At 33.3% G+C, this 24572-nt stretch overlaps 1 pseudogene; it reads left to right on the forward strand.

Annotated features, from left to right (window-relative positions):
• Positions 1 to 11755: 11755 nt before the first annotated feature.
• LOC136833723 (ATP-binding cassette sub-family D member 2-like) overlaps positions 11756 to 24572 on the forward strand; it is a 66750-nt pseudogene continuing 53933 nt past the window's right edge.

Genomic DNA, 24572 nt, shown 5'->3' on the forward strand with positions numbered 1-24572 from the left:
AGAGATACTTAGCCCTTAAACGCCGACTGGAAGTATTATATGTCGACTAAAATTGTCTGTTGGGTGCCGAGTGGACGCACTGTCGCCGACTACAAAAATTTCCAACCTTCCGAAAACTTTGACTCGACCGAAATGGTCAAAAACGCAATTGTAAGCTAAAACTCTTACATTCTAGTAATATTCAATCATTTACCTTCATTTTGCAACAAATTGGAAGTCTCTAGCACAATATTTCGATTTATGGTGAATTTTTAAAAAAACTTTTTCCTTACGCTCATGCGCGTAACTCCGGCGAAAATTTCAGAAATTCTTTCGTCATTTTGTCGTAATTTTTGCACTGTTTTATATTAGACATTACATAAAAGTTTTATATATGAAAATGTGCACAATTTCATGTAAAATACAACAAAATACAACCCATGGTTGTAGCTTTATCAGTTTGGAAATATTTTCATAAAAACACGATAACTGCCAAAATTTCAACCTTCGGTCAACTTTGACTCGACCAAAATGGTCAAAAACACAATTGTAAGCTAAAAATCTTACATTCTAGTAATATTCAATCATTTACATTCATTTTGCAACAAATTGGAAGTCTCTAGCACAATATTTCGATTTATGGTGAATTTTTGAAAAAAACTTTTTCCTTTACGTCCGCGCCAGAAATTCTTTTCACACGTTGTCGTAATGTTTGCACCGTTTTATATTAGTCGTTACATAAAGTTTTATATATGGAAATGTGCGCAATTTCATGTAGAATACAACAGAAAATAACTCATGGTTGTAGCTTTTATCAGTTTTGAAATATTTTCATATAAATCACGATAACTGCAAAATTTCAACCTTCGTCAACTTTAACTCGACCGAAATGGTAAAAAAACGCAAGTATAAGCTAAAACTCTTACATTCTAGTAATATTCAATCATGTACCTTCATTTTGCAACAAACTGGAAGTCTCTAGCACAATATTTCGATTTATGGTGAATTTCTGAAAAAAAAAAAATTTTCCTTACGCCTGCGCACGCTGTAACTCTGCCGAACATCTCAGAAATTCTTTCACGTTGTCGTAATGTTTGCATCGCTTTACATTAGTCGTTACATAAACTTTTATATATGAAAATGTGTGCAATTTCATGTAGAATACAACAGAAAATAACTCATGGTTGTAGCTTTTATCAGTTTTGAAATATTTTCACATAAATCACAATAACTGCCAAAATTTCAACCTTCGGTCAACTTTAACTCGACCAAAATGGTCGAAAAACGCAATTGTAAGCTAAAACTCTTACATTCTAGTAATATTCAATCATTTACCTTCATTTTGCAATAAATTGGAAGTCTCTAGCACAATATTTCGATTTATGGTGAATTTTTGAAAAAAACATTTTCCTTACGTCCGCTGTAACTCGGCCAAACATCTCAGAAATTCTTTCGTCCACGTTGTCGTAATGTTTGCACCGTTTTATATTAGTCGTTACATAAAGTTTATATATGAAAATGTGTGCAATTTCATGTACAATACAACAGAAAATAACTCATGGTTGTAGCTTTATCAGTTTTGAAATATTTTCATATAAATCACGATAAATAGAAAAATTCGACTTTCGGTCAACTTTAACTCGACTGAAATGGTCAAAACTGCAATTGTAAGCTAAAACACTTACAGTCTAGTAATATTCAATCAATTAGCTTCATTTTTTCAACAAACGGGAAGTCTCTAGCACAATATTTCGATTTATGGTGAATTTTTGAAAAAAAATTTTTTTACGTCCGCTGTTACATTAATTCATGCATCATTTTGTGATAATATTTTCTGTGTTGCTTTGATCGTTTTACAATTTGTTATATACCAAAATCATCGCAATTTAGTGTACAATACAGAGAAAAAAATAACCCGTTAGCTTTAACTGTTTTGCTCACAGCACGATTTGTATACAATTATATATGAAAATTTTTTTGCACTGTCATATATTTCAATATTTATATATGATAATGATATTTTTTTAATTTCTGATGGTTGCATACTAAACTTCAGGCAATGACAAAAAAAGGAGCCAAAAATGAACTTTTAATCTTAAAAACTAAGCGTGTTGTGATTTTTTTAAAAACTTTTTCCACTTCGGTGCTAACTCCTGAACACCGGCATACGGGAGACGCTTTTGTAAATAGAGGCTCCAGGGCGTTAGAGGGTTAACATGTATCATGAAAGTTTAAAATATTACAGTTTATATCAACCTTTAAAATTATTGACAGGTTTAACAAATCATGTTTCATTTTAGGTCACTTGAGTTGAAATATCAAACTAGGCTCATCAACTGAAAATTTGGTAACTGTGAGTGTCTTGTCTGTTTACATAAACAAAGAAATACAGAACCTTCAGAACAAATGGACAATTTCAGTCAAATTTGCACAAAAGCATCACTGGGTAATAAAAATTTTCTAAAAGAGGGCCATAACCTGTTTGAGGGGAGATGATTAAGAAGATTTTGGATTGGGTGTGGTTGATAAATTTTATCAAGGCTTGTGGCTTGAAACCAAAAAAACTGATCTGAATGTATTTTTTAAGTAAGATTCATTGTTTTCAAATTATGGTACTTGTGTAGGAAGGGTCACAAAACAGTGATAAGTTTTGCAAAGAAATCTGCAATCTTGCCTGCTTAAGATTTTTCCTCTTAAGAACAACTTGGAAAGTCCAGGTTGTAAAACTGATAGTACAACTATCCATACATGACTTGTAGTTGAAAGTTTGCCCATAACCATGGCTTTCAGTGGTTATGTAATATGTAGAAGACATTAATCATATGCTTGCAAATGTAAAAGTGGAAAGATGAACATTGAGCCTTTATAATTTTTTATGTAGAGAGATAATCCAGCAGTGTAAAAGAGTGTTGTAAGGATTGTAAATATCAACCTTTTGTGTTTCATCTTATGCAAAAAGTGAGATATTTGAAATGGATTTTTCAAGAGAAAGAATGAGGTAGGCTGATGGTTTTCCAAGAGCCTGAATAAAAGTTATATGTTGTATTTACAATTTCAGCTAGGCTAAAATTTTTAGAGAAGCATCTCCAACCACATCCCAAAGGACTTAGATCTGTTCTGAGAATTCCCATAAGACTCAACACCTTGCTTGGCTCTTTGAAATTTAGGGGTCAGTGATGTTCTATATTGTTAGCTTTACCATGCCATCATTGTTAAGGGTCCCAGTGTACTGCAATATAAAAAGTAGTTTTAATATGCTCCGTAGGTCTTATTTCAGCAAAGACTGATAAGTTCCAAATTTGAGTTGATATAACTTTGATTTTTGCAAAAGGCAGAAAACATAGATGTCTGGATGAGAACAGAGTCAGTCCTGACACTGGGTTTTAAAACTTTAGGATTGCGAATGACATCTTTAATCTGGGGAGTCAGAAATCAATTGCTGTCATATGAAGAAATAGCAGTTGGTTTCTGGAGAACTGTTTTGGAGAACCTGAGATATAAAGGACCTAAATCTTTTAATGAATTCTTTGACCGCATAGTGAGGTTTTTAAGACTGAGAAGCCTCTCATCTCCTTCTACCTAAGGATGTCCAAAATATCTAATGGTGAAAAATGTACATTAACTGAAGGGTCCTAATTCTTGGCAAGAACCCAAGACAGTAGGAGCAAACTATTCCTTTTTGAAAAGCCAATTACTTGATTGCTTGAGGGTACACTTGAGAGTATTTGGGCAAAGTTGAACAGAAAATAAAATTGATTTGAGTCAGGTTTATAAAAAGATCCAAGAGATTCCAAAGGCTTGTATATACCTGTAACTGTCAAAAATGAATGAAAGATTGAGGGCCTACGTATACTTTCTTCATGTATTTGAGAATAATCTGAATGACATTACATTAGGGATGTTTATTTTGAGGTCTGGTAAGGAAAGATCTTTCAGAACTCTTCATTAAAAGGGAACTGGAGTATAGACCTATTGTAACCCTTGTATAGCTTAAAGGAGGTCTTAATTATAAAATGAGAAAGATGCTGTAGCATTTTGTTTTAATTAATGAAAAGCTTAATACATGTGTGAAAACTGTTAGTGATAGGGTAAGAAGAAAATTTTGATCCAGCAATAGCCTTTTATAAGCCTGATCTAGTTCCCTTACCTGATGAGGCATCACAGTCTTGAAGCTTTGAATAAGCAGATATTTATATATGTGGTCTTGTCATGAAAGTGGCAAAGATTTGAAAATGTACTGGTGCATAGGAATGATGAGCCATCATCTAAAAGAACTAGTCAGTTGTCTAGGAACCATGAAAGTTTCTTCCTGAGGGGAAAAAACAGAGCAATAGGGTCATGGAAATCTGTCCAGAGAAAACTGTGAATGCCATGAATGGTTAGTGTTAATTTTTATCTGGTAGATTCACTAGAGCTTAGGAAATAAAGCAGATTAGAGATTATCACACAACAAGGTACACTAATTCCTATGTTAATTTGATTCTTCCCTTTCTGATAAATGTAATACTCTTAAACAAATTGCTGATCCTCCATGGGTTAGCTCTTTGCATACTTCTGAAATTCCAGTTTGACTTTCAACCATTTATACCCCCATTTATCTCATTTAGGCTGAAATTTTTCTACGCATTTGGTTAGGTGTAGTGTTTTACTATTTTTATCTGGTCTAGTCATTTTGAGCAAATCTGCAATGGATCAACATTCCCATTTGTAATTTTTTTTTGTAGGATGCTGCACCATTACTATATTTATAAAAAAGTACTGTTTCTAAATTATATGTTTATTTCTTGAAATTGTAATTTATAATTAAAGGAAGGTTTTGACCAATGTTTCATTTACTCCTGACTTTTTACATTTTGTTAGAGTTAGCTAGTCTTTCCGGAAAATTTAAATGAACAGAATCTTCCAAGACATACCAATAATTTTGTATCATATCTGAGCAATAATTTTATGGATATTCAAACGCTAATGCCTAAAATTACATCCCAATGCCTAAATTTCACTCAATCATTGTAGATCTATGGCAACGCTTCAGAAATGTAAAATTCTATAGCTTTTTAGTTTTATAAAAAAGAAAACTATTGTGGCTTTGTCTGTCCATCTGCAACATTTTTTCTGTCTGCCATCCAGATCAAATTCAGGCCCATTGAGGCAGAGGGCTGCAACATTGGCGTACGGCTTATCCACACTCCAATCATCAAATATACCAAATTGCAGCCCTTAGTCTCACTAGTTTTGTTTAAGAATTTAAGGTTGCAAACTTAGCCAAATCATGCTACTGGCAATGATACAACCACCACCACAGCATATACAGCAGTCTAAGGCAACGAAATATAGATCTATTTTCAACCTTGATTATACTCTAGTGGCTGTATAGGAAACAATTTCTTCGCATGCACATTTTTTTACTTATTTAATCTTGCTCTAGACTGGGCTGAATATGCAAAATTGAAAGTAATCCAGTTCCTAACCTGCCTCCCACTTGTTTTGTTTAAGGATATGATGTCAGATGGTAAACCCTGTGTTCCAAGGAGAATGTGTATAGAACAACTTGTAATCCACTTTGGAGTCTCTGTAATGCTTAGTGTTATCCCTGATACCATTTGAGTTTTACTGCATTACCAGAGCAGCAGCTGTACAGAATGAAACTCAGGGGTATATTATATGCTCCTATAACTGTTCTAATGATAACAACATATCAGGGACTAGTTGATTTAAGTGAATCTCTGAATCTTGTTTACTGCTTGGAGGTAAGAACAGGGTAGGTAATCACATTTATGCAAAATAATTTGATGCAAAATAGTGCAACCTTAAAACAATGAACGGAAAAAAGAGAGTTGTTGCACCATCATATGGATATTTTACATCCAAAGAAAAGATAAACTAGGAACTAGTTCATTTAGTATTAAAAGAATCTGATTACATGTACTCAAGACTATGTGGCAAAACCGTCTTTAAATATTTAATGACATCGAAGCATTTAAGGGATTCCAAAAGCAACCCATCTTAACTTATGGCCAAAGATTAATCTCTAAAAACGTTGGGCTTGTGCAAACAAATTTTGTAATCAAGTAAAATGCAGCTGTCACTTTACATTCCAACATTAGTTTTATTTTAAATTTACTGAGATAATTTTCCATGCTATCTGAAGATACTTTTTGCAATTTACTTTAATTTGTCTTACTGTATTCCCCTGGGATAAAGCCAGTAAAATGCTAAAAATTTATTATTGTTGCCTGCATTATCCATGCTGCAAATTTCCTTTTCTGTTGGTGACTCTAACCTGAACAGCATTGATTTCAACCATTTGGTATATTGTAATTCTAAAAAATTATATTTTGAAATTGCAAGGGCCAATCACTTTTCAGAACAAGAGTTACAGCCCGCTTGCCACAAGTGGCACCAAAACTACTTCCAGTGAGATATTCTGTCTTATGTCAAGATCTCAAGAAAGTTACATCTAGCTAAGAAAATAAGGGTGAGAAACATTTTAACAGGTTAGTACTTTTGAAAGAACCTCCAGGGGCCAAAAAAAGTGATGTCTTCACTCTGGGGTATACCAGATTCCCAGGTGATGGAAAAGTCTTGGGAGCGTTTCAGTTTAGTTAGCTTTATGCAATGTTGTGTAGTTCCACTTTTGAAAGGCTGTCAGTTGCACTGAAAAAGTACAAGAGTCAGCCTGGGATACTGATAGGAGGAGACCTAAATGGCCAAAGGAATGGATGAAATGGTTTCTACACTCTTAGGCCTGATAATCATGGCATCTAGTCTGTTGTCGGTCAAATGGGAATGTCCCCTTCACCGTGTTCAGCACTGGGTCCGGGGTACCATAATGCACAAGTTATTGCACTTGCTGGACGGGATATGAACCGTTTCTAAACAGATGTACCCTGCTCTGGTCTCTAGAAGATCCTTGCATGAAACCCCTTGTTGATTTGATCATGTTAATTACAGGTTAATTAGACTAGAGCGCCAAAAATGAAAGCAAATGTAAATCCATAATTAGCAACCAAAAACTGTAGAAAAAGTCAAGTTATAGTGCCCATTCTTACCACAGAGCTACCCTATAGTTCTACCCTTTTCCTATAGTACCAGGTCCTGACCTAACCAGATGTAACCAACCTAACCTAACATAGGGTGGCGTGCCCTAACTTGGCCGGGGGGGCTTTGCCACACCCCCAGACAGCATGGGGTCGCTGGGTCGTGAGCAGGGTCGGGTTGTGGAACTAAAACTTATGCGGAGTGATTGTAGTCCTTCAGGTGTTGCTCGGCCTGGCCAACTAAACTGTAAACTACCCCAGACCGGGACAGGTTACGGCCTTTTTGGGGGGGTTCGCCCTTCCTGCCAGGTCAGGGAACGTCGCCCTAAGTTAGGTTAAATAGGTAAGATCTGTTTAAGTCAGGACCTAGCATTACGGGAGAGGTTATGTCGATTTATGTATGAGGAACCTGTCCCGGTCGACGTCTGACGTGAATCAGGCTGCGCATATAAAAAATTTTACTGTCAAATTTTCCTATTCAAATCTTTCTTCTCCTATTATTACAGAAAATAACTTGGGCCTTAGCCTGACCTAAGTTACGCTAGTCTGCGGCATAATTAGAAGATAGTCAGCGTTCCTTACACTTACAGTAGACCGGATTTGGTCCTTTAAGGCAGGCATAAACTCGAACGTTTGTTTCTGTTAAATGATGTGTTGTAAGAACTTGGATACTTACGAAAATTGAAAGCAGTTGTTGTTGTGAGGTCTCAGGGTTCTTGCATTGTCAAAGTTTGAGCTTTTCAACGGCACCTCCTCTTATTACAACTATTGTCAGTGGCAGCAATAATGTCCCCGTGGAACACCTTCCTCATGCATTCTACTTTGCCTTTGTGCTTATTTAAGCTTATTGCCTCTATATTACACAATTTTTTATCAGTTTCTTTCTATTCTCAATTTCCACTTTAGACAGACCTGTGAGACGCAAGATTCTAGCCAGGGGGGCTTATATGCTCCATCTTTTCATTTCCTTCACCTCGTGAACATTTTGCTTCACCTTCATTCGGTCTTTCCCTGTCATATTGCTTGAGCAGGTTTGGTCTGATTCTACTCCCAAACATTTTCTTGGTGTTATCACATCAAACAAGCTCATATACACTTAAATTCCTACGTATATTGCAGGTTGATTTTTCCTAAGTTTCTTTCTCTCGTGCTTTATTATCATTTTTCTATAACCGCGCAGTTTTGCTTTTTCTTCCCCTGATATTGCTCCATCATACAGGCTGCTATTTAATTTACACTAACCACTGTGTTGTCTTATTTTCATGCTAATGTAAAGTTATATAGCTGAGGAGACATTTCCTTTATTGTTGAAAGTATGCTTCACATAAAGTAGCGTGTTCTTTCAATGCATTGAGTAGCCCCTTTAGCCAAAATATACAATCTTAGAGCATAGCATATAGTGTGCCTTCCACACTTTTTAGCTTTCCTAATATTTCTGCAACTCTCTATATTCTTTTGGCTTTATTATGTCCATGGCATACATAAATGTTGAACTTGCTAATCTTTTCCAGTTTTCTTATAATCCTGCTACAACTTTTACTAATGACTAAATTTCTTTTTTTCACCATCTCAGAAACAGTCTTTCAAATTAATAACTGAAACGAGTATGAATCTTTTTTGTTTTACTGTTTTAATTCCTTCGATGTGCTAGGTGTCTTCTACATCAACTATGCTGTACCACTTGCTGAATATCAATAAATCAATTTATCTTTTTTATTTAAACCATACCCTGTCTTGTTGCTGGAGATGGGTATATATATATATATATCACAGCACACAAAACCACAAAACAATATATATAAACAAATGTCCATAACAACAATATATAAAAATATATATATGCACCATCAATATATATATGCCGGTATCAAGACAAAACCAGATAAACTGCCCGTTCACTTTCAAGGTACCTCCTTCTAGGATGTCGTTTCTGAAAACCTCCCTGTCACAGACAGACATGGCAGCCCATTACATCTCTGCCATTTATTTCATTTAATTTTTCTTGTTGTATATTGCTTAGGCATCGTGTGTCTAGTCTAGGGAGCCAAGAGCTTTTTGGACTAATCTGGTATAGCAAAAAGGATTCTTTCCTTCTCTATATTGCTCGTACACAGTTTTCTGGAATGGATAAGTTATCTGTACCTCTTCTTTATACAGTATTTTTTAACGCTACATGCCTGAAGATCTTTAAAAGTGGGCATTGATCCTTTCAACTAGTGTGACGATTGTTTTAGATTTAAATAAAATGTTGTGTGTGTTCAAGGACTTAAAAATATTGCCAAGATATTCTGGCAGTTCATTTGTAAAGAAATAAATACATTTTTAAACCATTTAAAGTCCATTGACTTTAAACTAGTTTAGATCCTGGTTCTTACTATTTTATCTTCCCAGAATCACATTTCAGTTTTCTGTAAAAGAAAACCATTGAGATGGCATTATTTGTCTGTCTGTCCGGGAATTTCTCTGCCAAGGACAAAGATTATTAGCCAAAACTCATAATCTACTGATCACTGCCCTCAGAAGCTTGCTACTGATGTTAAAGTCCATGGTAATTGTTTCATTCACTAAACCAATAGTTCAAAGAATATGTGAACTGGCTCAACAGATTCAGCTGTTTCATAGTGATTTACAAACGGGCAAGATGCCCAGCCTATATCTTCTGAATTAATTTTCTGCCTGTTACATCTTCCTATTTTGATTCTGGGCTCTTTTCCCCCATATGCCCGCTGCTGGAACCCATTCCTAGATATGGCAGAAGACACAGAAGATTCAGATAATTAAATACACCACTGTATGATAGCCAGTTCCTTTTAGCGCAGTTCATCGCTGATTAAGGCCTATGACCCTTGCCGTTGCCCAGTGCCAATGTCACCCGCCAGGCACCCAGAATTGAAACTATGAGGCAATGTACTCAACGTCTTAGCTCATTCTGAGAACGGCCAAATTTTCTATTATGGAACTAGCCTTTACCGGAAGAGGTGTCTACCTACAAGGTAGAAAGAAGGTGCTTGTATCCCGGTTCGGGTCCCATAACGAGGTACTACCAGCTTGCCTGTCATAGTTACCACATAGTATGGTTCACCCAAAATATCATCAGGCTACAGGTTGTGAGAAAAATAAATTCAGAATTCACAGTTGCTTGGATAAAAGAATGGAGTGACATTTTTAAAGCAAAGGAAGACTACAGTGCAGCGGCCATAACAGTGTTTGATCGATTCCTGTAAGAACTAAGAAGATCATCCAGTAATGAGGAACTTGCAAAGATATCTTTATTGCTTGCTCACATTTAACGCATACTGTACATACATATGCATATAATATACCTATACATCACGTGTTACTGTGATTTTAAGCAGACATGTTATATATATGTATATATACATACATATATAAATATATATATATATATATATATATATATATATATATATATATATATATATATATATATATATATATATATATATATATATATATATATATATATATATATATACGAGATCCTCACGAAAATAAAAGAAGGGGTATCAAAAGACTTTTATTCCAAAGTCATCAGGGTACTAAACAGTTTTAAGAAAACAACTTAAGTACAAGAAAGCAACAAAAACAAGTTTGTAAATAAACATTGTTCAAAATAAAAACATTTATAGGAAATAATTACTAAGTAAAATTATCAAAGTACAAAATTATGTTTGTAAAATATCTAATCGTTTGTTTTACTTTTGAATAATTAAGAACAAAGCTTTTCAACAATTCCTCCATTTTGAAAAAAAATCATCGCTCAAGTTTATGTTACTAAAAGAGCTAATCAGACATCCTTCAGCTAACAATATATCATGCACTGAAGACCTTTTAAAAACTACTCTAGCTGAATTCCAGCCTATGGGATGTTCAAAGTCCCATACGTGACAAAAGATGGCGCTTGAGCTGTTTGCAACCCGTAGGCTACATTATATTTCTGCAGCGTGACTCACTTAGTTCCCTACCAGATTGCCCAGTATATAAGGTAAATCATGTTGAGCAATTAATATTCAAGTGAAAGCTATCCAGTTCAAAACCCAAAGAGATCCAGCCATAGTATAATACAAGTTATATATATATATATATATATATATATATATATATATATAGTTATATATATATATATATATATATATATATATATATATATATATATACACACTGTATAAATCCCAAGTGATAATAGCTGCAAATATTTGAAAATTCATCATCTTGGTAACCGAGCCCCAGCGGAATCGAAACTCGGGTAATTGTGTGAACTGATATCAATAATGTGACGTCATTAAAAGGCATATCCTTTGGGTTTTCCTTCATTTTAGCAAGACTGTCACGCAATTGCGTTTCATTTTTGTTTCTTTTCGTATCTTCTTATCTGGGAATTACATAATATTATATAGCAAAAGTACAACAACTCTTGATTCTTACAAAACAAGACTTTCACTGTCAATGTGTCCTTGAAAGAGTCAAAATATATACAAAAATTAGTAAGTGCAGTGCTTTCCGAGGACATTCATGTGTTCGAATACCTAACGACTTTGGCTTTACAAGAATTTCATATCGTGGCAAATTTGCTCAGAGAAATTTTATATAATAAAAGTTAATATATTTTATATGATCGATTTTAATACTCTTATTTGGATATTTCGACAAATACATATAATAATTAAAGCGAGAGGAAGTCAAACGTTCGAAGGAGGTGATATCATAACAACAACAACATATCGTCTGCAGTCAGCCGCCGTCAGTCGAGGTCTAAAGTTCTTACGTGTTATATATCTGGCGGCATTTTAAACTGTAGTATTTACTTTCTACCACCAATGTACTCCTATTTATAATTGTGCAGTCCAACCAAAAGAAGCAAAAATGACGAACGCGGTTTCTAAAATGATTGAAAATACATCGCGAAAGCTCAATGTCAGTGAAGCTAATCTTTCCAGAGGTGGTCTGTCCATAGTAGTGGCATTGTATATTTATAAGGTACTTTATCCGAAGTTAAAAAATGTTTACCATGCAACAAAACCGGAGCAGAAGCAAGAACTGGAAGAAATTGCTCGGAGAATAAAGAAGACCGGGCCCTCAGTGAACAGGGAGTTTTTCTTGCAGTTGAAAAAATTAATCGGAATCATCATCCCTGGACCATGGTCCAAACCAGCAGCTTTACTGTACCTTCACACGCTGACGCTTGTAGCGAGAACATTTCTTTCAATATATGTAGCGCAGTTGGAGGGTAGAGTGGTTAAGTACATAGTGCGGAGAGACATAGTAAATTTTGCCGTAATGATGTCAAAATGGATTTCCATTGCCATACCAGCAACCTTTGTGAATTCCATGATCAGGTTTCTCGAGTCTCACTTGGCACTCTCATTTCGTTCTCGTCTTGTGCGATATTCGTACGATCTTTACTTCAAGAACCAGTGCTATTATCGTGTGTCTAATCTCGATGGCCGTTTAGAAAATGCTGATCACTGCCTTACTGATGATATTACGGCATTCACGTCAAGTATTGCTCATCTGTATTCGCATATCACAAAACCAATGCTAGATACGTTGCTCATCACCTTGTCTCTTTACAATCTAGCCAATGCACGAGGTGGTGCAAGTATACCAGGTATGTATGATACATAGTCGTACTAGTGTCTTTGCTAAAGAAATATTTTTGATACCAATTTCATTGAAGTGTCGAATGATTCTGGTCATTATTTCATTGAAAACCCATTGTGGTAATGCTAAGGAAGAGCTCTGCATGGAGATATTGTTTATTAGCTAAATTTTATGGTAAAACGATAGAACAGCTTTGCACGGACTATTACCTTGGAAATTGATTTTTCCTATACTTTTAGTCTTGCCGATGAAGGAGGTGGTGGTGTTTATTGTCAGTCAATTATTGTTAACCCTCATATATCTCTATCCAGCATGGTAGGGGGACCCTTTGGGAACGCGGGGTTTTGGGTGGGAAATCGCTGGGAGAAAGACCGGACTGTTATGTTGTTATGAAATGGTTCCACACGTGCAAGTCATTAGGGAGCCATATGTTCAAAAAGGGGTTGGCTAAGGAAACCTATTATAAAAGGAACGATACTAACCTAATGTACCCTAACCTAACCTAACCTAAACTAGTTGCTGTGTTACTTAGCCGGAGACTCCACTTTTTACCTATAACACTGTGCATGCGTGATAGCGTTCCAGGATGGCCAGCATACAATAACGTATCAGTTCTGAGATTAATTACAGGTTAATTATAGTCGAACACCAAAAAATAATGGTAAATTCTTGATAACCAAAATACTATAGAAAAAGTCAATTTCTCAGGTATATAATACCCCATGCGGAGCTGTTCCATAGTTCTACCAATTTTTTGACAGGACAATATAGAATAGGTGTTGGACAATATAGAATAGGGTGTAAATGATGCAGTACAGGTGAGATAACCTGAGAAATTTATCATAATAATGTGAAAAATTTACTGCCTTTGTTTGTTATTATATTAGGCTAATCCCCAAGGGCCTGGGACTAAACATGACATTCCAGGGAACTTTTCTGACTAAAAATAAACAAAAGACGGTAAATTTCTCACTGTAACTATTATGGTAAATTTTTCAAGTTGTCTCACCTGCTCTACATCATATAGGCCTACATCCTTTATTATCTTTGTCAGTTGAAAAATTTCATTGATAAACAGTATCTTCATGCGGAGCTCTTCCTGATAATATATACTATGAATTTTAACATGCTAAGACCAGGTTTTAATAAGTGTCCAGAACTGTAAGGAAATTGCCAGTTGTGTTGTGTCTCAATAGGTGTGATCACTTAGAAATTATGTATTGTAATCTGATAAATCATAAAGAAACCCCATACAGGATGCTACATTACATGCTGTAGGGGCTTTGATCCTCTGCCCTTGACCCTCTAGTTTATATATAATCCAACCTTTGAATGCAAGCAAGGAGGTGCTGTGCCTCCTCCATACGAAAAAAATGGCAGGTAATTTTTGTGGAGGTTCCATGTTAACCTCCCATGCTAGTAGCCACTTTGTTTTTGAAATCAGGCATTGACTGATAGGGATAATACTGTAAGAAACAGTTTTCATCCTTCTCAGATTGCATATGTTTTATTAGGTATAATAATATAAAAACAGTTTTAATTTTTCAGACTACTGTTGTTTTTATTAAGTGTCATCTAAATAACCAAAGTCATCCACTCCACCACTTTTCTTGATACTTTAATGTTAGATTAGTGGTAAGCGTTGTTCCATCCATGAGGCCAGGAAGTCAGAGTGCTGTGATATGGGTTCTACAGTATATATAGAATTTATGCTGTGGCTACCCATACCCCGTGAATGACTTGATAATTCCATGTCATTTTGCTGAAAAGCAAACACTATTTAAAAGGTACTCTAGAAATACAAAGACTTAATAGGTTAAAGCTCTGAAATGAAAGTTTTATATTAAAATTGCTGTCAGAAGAGTGCAGCCTAAATTTCAGCAATATCTTGACTTTAATGCAGCACCTTTTCCAATATTTTGAATCATACTTAAATAGTCTCATTACTCTGCACCTAATCTGCATTGCAAATGCATCCTTCTTTATGCATACTATTTCTGTAAGGTTCATTTCTACCCTTCTGGTCCTAATCTTCCTTTACCAGGTTTTCCTGTATTCAAGTAAGCTCAAGAATGACTGCTGCTTTTTTACTGAGTCACCCATTATTCTGGTGGTCGTGAAATTTTTCCATTTTGGTTTTTGCAAAGATCCTTTTCATCTCTTCAGCTATTCAGTTGTCCATTATATGCTTGCTTACTTCCAGCTTATGTCTGACGTACATTTAATTCAGGAAGTGTTCAGAATACACTCCATTGTTTCAGGATCTCTTTATTTTCAGTATCTCTTTATCCTCCATTTTCATCTTTTAGGGCTTTACCCTTTACATTTTCTCCATCTTTCAGCAACTTTGTATCTAAATATTTAATCCTTTCCCTCCCAAAGTTGTGGAGATTTTGATCATGTATTTTTTGTAAACTCCTTTCTTTGACCATGCATCCAACCTTTGCCCTGCCAACTACCTTTTAGACTCCTTTCTCTTTTTCTTGTATACATCTCAGTCCACTTCCTTTTTTTCTGTAACAGAGCCTATACTTATTTTCAATTGCCTTTGTACATATTCCCACTGCCATATCTCCCTTCATATAGCCTGGGACCTTTCCATGAAGTCATCCCATGTATTTCTGCTGCCTTTTGTATGCTGTCTTCAGTGGCTTCCACACACCACATTTTGATGTTTTACTTTTTCTTATATTCATTTCTTTGACTTCACATGTTTTGTTTATAATCTTGTGACTGGATCTTTTTTTATATGTTTTTTATCTTCACTGTTAAACTATATACAGCAATATATGTTGTCAGGGTGTAAATTAGCTAGTAAAGTTTTACAGTGTTGTATTTGTTGTTAAATAGTGTACAGGTACTTCAGAAAAGTTGGAGCACATAGGATAAAGTTTGATGAGATCTTGAGTCAAGAATGTGAACTGTGACCTGAACAATCTGGAAGTCTGTTTAGATAATATTTCATTTCTTAAGTACAAGATGGCTCAGAAATTGGCAAATCAAAAATTCATAGTCTCCTAGTGAAACTATTGAGGACTGGAATGGTAAAAGAAAACATACCTTAAATTTTACCAGACCACTGAGCTGATTTTGAGCCTCCTAGGCTGGCCCAAATGGAGTTGACTTTTTTTAGCCTTGATACCAATCTATTATGTTAGCAACAGGATCCACAGCTACTGTGAACTGAACCACACTTTTAGAGCAAGAAATGAATTTGATCAACAGAAATAAAAATCCTCTTAATCCTTCATCAGAGGAGGAGACTGTAACCTTTTTTTATTTTAGGTAATTATGCCATAGTCTAGCGACCAGCCCAACGAAGAGCTGAAATGGAATGGAAAGAAAACATTAAAATCCTTTGTTAAGTTCTTGTAATAGCTTTGAAATGCTCAGTCTGTTAAAAGATGAAACATAAAAAAGTAATGCCTGCCTTGATGGCAACTGATATGTTTAGCATTTCCTTTGTGTTATAGAATCATGAATTTGTACCTAGTAGCCTCCAGAGTTTCCCAGGAACCATTTGATTTAACAGTACTGGTACATAAAATGTTCATGATCAGATTAGAAGAGCCAGATGGTGTAGTCCCTTTGCTTAGGTAATTATTTTAGTCTAGCTGACTGTAAATTGGGAGGAAAACATGAAATATTGTCAAGTTGTGATCAGCCAACTTGACAAGAAATAATATCCAAAAATGATATGAACTCTGTCAGGTTGTTGAAACTGATGTTTACATTGTGTCAGTCTTGTCAGTGGTTATCAAATTTTGTTTAGCTAACTTTGTTTTGTGGTTAACACACATAGTTCTTCAAAGAACTAAGAAGCTCCATTGTCTTTATACTGAAATTGACAGATTTTCATTTATCTTAATACATAATATACTGAATCTTATCAACTTGATTTGGCCAACAACAAATTTTACATCCCTTTGTTGTTGTTTTTTAGATTATCCTGATCACTGGGTTATCTGGTAGGAAAATATTACATTGTCAAAAGATTCCCAGTTGAATGCGGAATAGTTCTTTTATTTAAACTGATTTGCCAGAAAATTTCAAAATGACAGTCAGGGAGCACAAACTGGGAGCTTGGTTATCAGGTTGTCTTTTCTGGGGTTTATTGTCTTGTAAAGTCTTAACCAAGCCAACAGAAATTGTTCTCAAAGAACTTAGAAGTCGTACAGCTAGGTTTAAAGAGAAATTGAGAGAGTATTGAAAGACAGGAACTTAAATGCCAAAGATTATACAGTGATATTCTTGGAAAGGAAGTTACCGGAAAAATAGTATTTTATATCATGTGGATAGTAGCTTCTAAAGAGAGCCATCAGTCTCCTTTTATGTTTTAGCTACCTTGTTAGATTATGTTCTTATTGACATCTGGCTTATAATATCTGTCATGACATTTAGTTGGGTGGAGTTTGTGTATCATAAGCTTTTTAAAGCTTAATATTTTAAAAAAATGTTTTTTTGAATTCAAATCATATGCTAAATCACTTCTGTGTCAGATTATGTATCCTGTATTTGTATACTTTACTCTGATGTAGAATTTTGTTGTTCATGTTACTAACAATTCGTCAAAACAGAGAATGCTATAGTAAAATTGGTCTCACTGGGCAGTAGTTTCATGTCATAGTTTGTGCCCATACTGTCATCAGTGATTTAGAGTTTGCTGTTGTAATTTTTTGTTTAATAGTTCATCAAAGTAGAGAAAAATATATACTAGTAATATTTACCCTAGTTTGTATTTTTTTTTTATATTATATGGAAGAAATTGCAATATTCTTGAGCCTTTTATTACCAAAAGATGTGTAAGTATGCTGCATTTTAAAAGTACTTAGTATAGCTTATTGAAGTAAGACTTGATTTATCAAAACTGAAATTACATATTTAAATATGTTTAATGTTTATCTATTGTTTTGAAAATACATTTTGTGATAGTTAATTGTCTTATTTTCTCTCCAATCTTTTTTTATATTCATTGTTTTATGAAGAATATAGTCATTGTGAAATATCATAACTGTACTGTGTATTAGTATTACAGTTTCAGCAGGGTCACTTCTCCTTCAGCCATCAGTCCACAAGGTCAGAGTCCATATCTGTCTCTTATCTGTATGAAGAAAGATCCATATCTACTTTCTTATCTCTAATTAAGAAAGCATAAGTTTATCTTAAGATTCTAGAGGACACTTCATGTTGATAAGTTTTTTGGTGGTTGTGATCAGTGATGTATAATCTTAGTTATGTAAGAGGCCAATAATTTATTAATTATTTCTGTTATGTAAATGCAATGTGTAACCATATATTTTGTGTAACATAATTAGTATAGTAGCATTTTTATTTGTTATGTATAGATAGTTTCATGCAAGGGTACCCAATACTGGTGTCATTTTAAAGCCAAGTAGTCTAGTTGTATAGTTCCTTATCACAGTGTATTAAAAAGATAATGACAGGTCATTGTGATGAGTTGAAGTTGGGTCTAGGTCAACGGAAAAACAAAATAGTTATGCTTAGCTGTAACAAATACTTTTCATAATGGAGTATGAGAGATAAAGAATTGTTTTTCACCATACAGAACTTTAATACAAATTGGCTTACCAGTGATTCATTAGCTATTAGAAATAAAAAAAGGTGGAAACATTTTTATGATTCTTTATAAACTCCTTTATTCATGTTAGGTTACTGGTTTTGGTGTCTTTTTAAATTTGAATAGTTGTACATTGACTTAATGTCTTCAAAAAGCAAAATCAACAAAATGTCAAATAATGAGGTTTAACAAAAGCCAACACATCCATACTTTGATGTAAAAAGGCATATGCTCAGGAGTGATAATAAAATTATAAAATTGTAACTCCATATAAAACTACAATAAAACTGTTACTGTTTATCACAGAATCAGATAACAACAACCCTTTTTGCTTGTATTTCAACATAAATCTTTATTAATGCACAATTACACGGTTATAGTACAAATGATGTTAAGTAGGCAGGACTGATGTATTTTTACATTATGCCCTTATTAGGTATGTATATGGATAAAAAGGTAGGCAAAGAAATACCTGCTAAATTTATGTTGCAAGTTGTAGCTTAAGGCGAAAACAATGTTCAAGCTGCTAATGATTATATGTGGAAATTATCGTCATCCGGCAACATGGATGAAACTTCGACCGTCATTAAAATTGGAGAGAAAACATTTTTAATCAAAACTACTGGATGAAAGAACACAATACTGCTATTTTTACGCCGGTAAATGATAAATATGTAAAGCTCGTATTATGATGAAATCAAGTGAAAATACCGAACAAAATCTTGATTTTTTTTTTTACAAACCTCTCCAAACGGGCAATGTCATACAATAACGAAAAAATAGCTAATTAATTTCACAATGAGATTTATTTAAGTTATATTTGACTTAAAAAACACTTTGTACAGTATAATGTATAGTATATATATATATATATATATATATATATATATATATATATATATATATATATATATAATATATATATATATATATATATATATATATATATATATATATATATATATATATATATATATATATATATATATATATATATATATGTATGAATATATATGTATAACTGAATCCACTAAAATATGGAACGTTGATGAATATATAAATAAAGATAAAATCCATGAAGGAAGCGGAAACACTGGAGTGCTGCGGGGCCCAAAGAAAACAACAACATAATATATAAAATTCCATGTTTGGATTGCCCCTCATTTTATATTGGCCAATCATAAAAGATTTAGATGTCGTATTAAACAACATAAGTATTCCAGTCAAAACTGGACAAGCATCCAATGCTATATTCATTCATTTAAGTGAAAACTCTCACAGGATAAATTGGACTGGTTCAGTGATTGCTAGATCGAAAGATTTCTCCTCAAGAAATCTATTGAGTCCTTTATTATCAGCTTACTTCGGTTGTACTTTAATCTTAACTCCTGGCATGTATTATTTGGACCCTGTATTAGAAAATGTTCAGAATGACCTAAAAGATAAAATGCTGACTTAATTGCGAGTAGCTACTTGATGTATATTTTTCTGTATATCATGTTTAATATATAAATTTTTAAAATGTTCATCTTGCAAAAAGTTATTATTGTTTACAAAAAAAAAAAAAAAAAGAGATTATTGTGTTGTACTAATAATTTTAGGTGGCTGTCACAAACCTTATAATCTTTTAATTGTCTTGTCCTGCTCCTGAATGGTTGGATCAAATCTGTAAAAACCTCTTGTATTTAATCCTGTTTGGCAGTGGTATTAATTCTTCAATTGTGTTGGATTCAGGTACATATGTTCCCTTTATAATCCCCTTCTGTCATTTATATGAGCTTTCTTTGTAAAACATACTTTTATATTCCTTCAGTATGCTAAGTAAAGGACTAGTGTGAAGGCCTGCAGCACCCAGTGTTCCGTTTCAAGTCATTATTTTATCTTTATGAATATATATATATATATATATATATATATATATATATATATATATATATATATATATATATATATATATATATATATAAATATATAATATATATATATATATATATATATATATATATATATATATTATATATATATATATATATATTATAGATATATATATTATATATAATATAATATATATATATATAGATATATAGATATATTATATATATAATATATATAAATATATATATAATATATATATATATATATATATATATATATATATATATATATATATATATATATATATAATGTATATATATATATATATATATATATATATATATATATATATATATATATATATATATATATATATATATATATATATATATATATATATATATATATATATATATATATATATATATATATATATATATATATTATATACACACACACATACTTATATACATATATTGTGTATTTGTATCTGTGTGTATGTATACAATAGTATTTAAAATTAAGCCATCCTCTTTGACATGGGATGGCTTCAGAGAAAAAATAAGCCACTGCCAAATTTATATACTAACTGGAAAATTGTGGAGGAGTCTACTTTGCAGAAAATTTCCTTTGCCATGGGATTTTCCAGAAAAAACAATAGTCACTGTCTCATCCATACACTGACTTCTTTTTTGTGGAAGAACCCCTTGTGAATAAATCTTCGAAAACAGCCTCATACACTGAAACAAAAGACTCACCAGATGAATGATTTAAGAGTGCAAGGGGTTACTGTACTTTTGAGAATTCATGTGGAAGTGATTGTTGGACAGGCAGTTAATAGGCTGCAGAATGAAAAGACACCAGCAGTTGATAGGATTACATGTAAGATCGCAATTATGGTGGTGATAATGTAATTGAGCACTGACCTGCATTTGAAAGCCATGTCTGGTTAAGGACATGGTTCCGGAGAAATGGATACGAAGAGTTAATTGTCTCATTGTATAAAGATGAGGCTGATAGAGGCAGTAATACCAATTATAGTGGCATATGGCACAGCGTTACTTAGTATGCTAGGGAAGGTGCATGGTATGATTTTGAATGAAATTGAGTCAGATGACAAGAAGGATTGATTATGGAAGAATAGTTTGGGTTTATCAAGGAGAGAGGATGTGTATTATGGTTTTTTTTTGTAAAGCAGTTAAAAGTACAGTTTGAATGTAAAGATGAAACCTGTATTGTGGCATATGCTGTATATGCGTAGAAAAGTTGATTGAAATAATACAGATGAAATGTGGACCGTGCTAAGAATGTATGGTGTAGATGATAAGTTGTTGAGAGCAATTAAAGTTTTTATAATGGAGTGAAAATTGTGAGAACATTTTTGAAAAGAGTGATGGTTTGGTGTAAAATTGGGAGTGGACTAGGGTATTTTTATGTTTTCTATGGCTCTTCATCATTTTTATATCAAGAGAGAAGATATATAGATACAAGTTGTGTGATGATAAAGTATGTGAGTGAAGTGTGCAATGGGTAATGTTTACAGATGGTACATTAGGTTACTGATTGAGCATACTGAAGATAAGAAACTGCAAGAAAATAGTAGAAGAAAAAATAGAAACCAGAAAAATGGAGCAATGAATGTTGATATGGGTGTCAGGAAGAATGGAAGTTACTGATCAGTTAGTGTATTTGGGAGTAAATAAAAAAAAACATGCTGATAGGGTGAGGAAGAGTATTCACAGAATTGGTGACAAAAGGTAGTAGAATGTGTGCATAAGGATTGGAAAGAGGCTTGGGTGTTTATGGATGTCAGGGTAGGAATGTGAAGGGGTTATGATCCATCTCTCCTTTATGAAATGAAATATTGATATTTAATAGGAATAAAATAAAAGGTTGAATTGGAGGATTTACTGTCAGTGTAGTGATTTTGAAGTAATTTGATGAAAACCAAAGGCTTTACTGACATGTTTCATAGTTTAAAAGATTTATGTACAGTGTAATCTTGTTCCTGCCATATGGCATTTTAAATCATGTGTAAATAAGGATTTAAACAAAGTATGAATATCTCTAGGTATGTAAACAAACTCAGTATTCCATTCATACAACCGCTCTCAATCTGATTTTTCTCAACCACCTAATGACTTAAAACTGCATTTTCTGCAGAAAGTTCTTCACATCTACTAAGTCCCCAAGACACACAGGTCTAATACAATACCAGTAAGTTTTTCCGTATATTTTAGCATCTTCATAACGGCTCAGATGTTTAGTCTGCATTAAATAACAGTATTTGTCACATGAAGCCTAGAAGACTGTTGTAAGAATTAATTTTATTGTAATGTTACTCTGTTTACAGGACCAACTCTAGGAACTGGTTGTGATCATCACAGGGAGAATTTTACGTGTAATGCTAAGTTTGGAATGCTGGTTGCAGAAGAAACCCCATCGAAAGGTTATCTTAGTGCCATACATTCTCAATCATTACAAACGCTGAAGAAATTGCATTCTATGGAGGTCATAAGGTTAGTAGCAATACTGTTCTTGTTGAATCTAAATTTTAATCTCATTTATTTGACAACCGAGGGCTGAATAGCTGCCCAAGCAGTAGTAACATAGCAGTCAAGAGAGAATAATTGTCCTTTTTTTCCTCCAGTTTCTCTCATTCATTGACTGTATGATCATAAGTGCCTCAAGTATTTTAATTAACACTTTATGCTGGAGCCCATTTATTTGTCATGATGTTTTATTTTTTTGTTTACATTTGATGCAACCCCATGTGCATTATACAGTATTACATATGCAGAAACAGCCAATCCTGTGAGAGCTATGATTTTTGTGTATTAAACATATTTTAAATCTAAGTGTACAGTGACAAGCTTGGCTTTTAGTAATTTTTGTGGTCTGTGTTTAGCTTGTAGTACTATACTGTAATACAGCAATTTGTTAGAAGTTGTGAATTTAATTTTTAAAAATTTTTTTGTTCATGGTTTGATGTTATTCTAGTATGCTTTTGTGCTTTTGTCACTTTGGCTGATTGAAAACTTATTTCACTGAGCACCCACCTTTTCTGGATAACTGTGAGAGCACCACAGTAATTTTATAGTCTGAGAATTAAGTAGTTCAATTAGTAAGTGAAGACTTAGTCTTTGTTTTTATGTAAAGGTAACAAAAATTTTAAATTACTTGCATTGAAAAATTCAAAGGAATTTTACTGCGGATGTTTACTCAAAGTTACTGACTTTCACCAAATCAGGCATATTTTACATAACTGTCATAAATGTTGTAGTACTTTTAGGGACATAATGATTCACGGGTAATTTCCTTTACCTCGTAAAGTCAGATTATATTGATGTCTAAAAATGTAGCTAAATGAATTTTATTGTTCAATAACAAACTAAAACATAAGTTTTGCTTATTATCAACTTTATTCCTCATTACGTTAATCATGTTGTGATATACAGTCATACCCCGAACTTACGCGAGGTTAGGTTCCAGGACCCCTCGCACATGGCAAATTTTCACATAAGTTTGGTGCGGCCTCTAAAAATGCAAATAAATGCTTATTTTTAAAGTTTTAAACACTAAATATGACCCTAATCATGCTCCCTAATTATTAAGCTAACTTTGAAATGAAATTAAAGTTGCTGCTGTAATTTCATTTAAAGTTAGCTTAATACATTACCAATATAAAAAAAGAAATTAATGGTTGACATAAAAAAGTAGAGAGTTGGAAGAGAATTTCTGTCTCTCTCCCCTTCCAAACTGATCTATTTTAGAAGTTTTCTCAACCTCTTTTTAATAACATCTGTATTCTATGTCTCTTTCTCTTCAATGTTCTGAAATGCTTTTTCATGAACAAACAGTGTTTCTATTTGGACTAATACAGCTCTTAGTTATTATGTCTCTATGTTTTAGAAACATATTTGCCATACTAAACGCATTTACACTTAAAGACAGTATGGGTAAATTAGATCAATTTAAACTATCTGCAAGAGAGAGAGAGAGAGAGAGAGAGAGAGGTTGTCCTTACTTAAGAGAATGGAATTAAATATCAGTTATTACGGAGACAGAGAATAACAAGAGAGAGAGAGAGAGATTGTCTTTACTTGAAATATCAAGTTAAATTATTTATGAATTATTTCGGAGACAGAGAGAATAGCATAGAGAGAGAGAGAGAAAGTATTCTTCGTTAGATATCATTAGATGTCGAAGATTTAGAAATTCAGTATCAAACTAACTTTTAAATGAAATTAAAGTTACTGTAATTTCATTTAAAAGTTAGCTTAATACATTATCCTTTAATAAAGAAATAAATGTTTGATTCAAAAAATATAGTAGAGTGTGAAGATTAGTGTACTATTTCTTTCTCTCCCCATTCCACCAATCTATTTTTAGAAGTCTTCTCAACCTCATTTTAAAACTTCCTTATTCTGTCTCTTTCTCTTTGTCCTGGAAGTGCTCTGTCTCTATGTTTTAAAACAAAC

This window comes from Macrobrachium rosenbergii, chromosome 52, assembly GCF_040412425.1.
Source record: "Macrobrachium rosenbergii isolate ZJJX-2024 chromosome 52, ASM4041242v1, whole genome shotgun sequence".
NCBI classification, from domain to species: Eukaryota; Metazoa; Arthropoda; class Malacostraca; order Decapoda; family Palaemonidae; genus Macrobrachium; species Macrobrachium rosenbergii.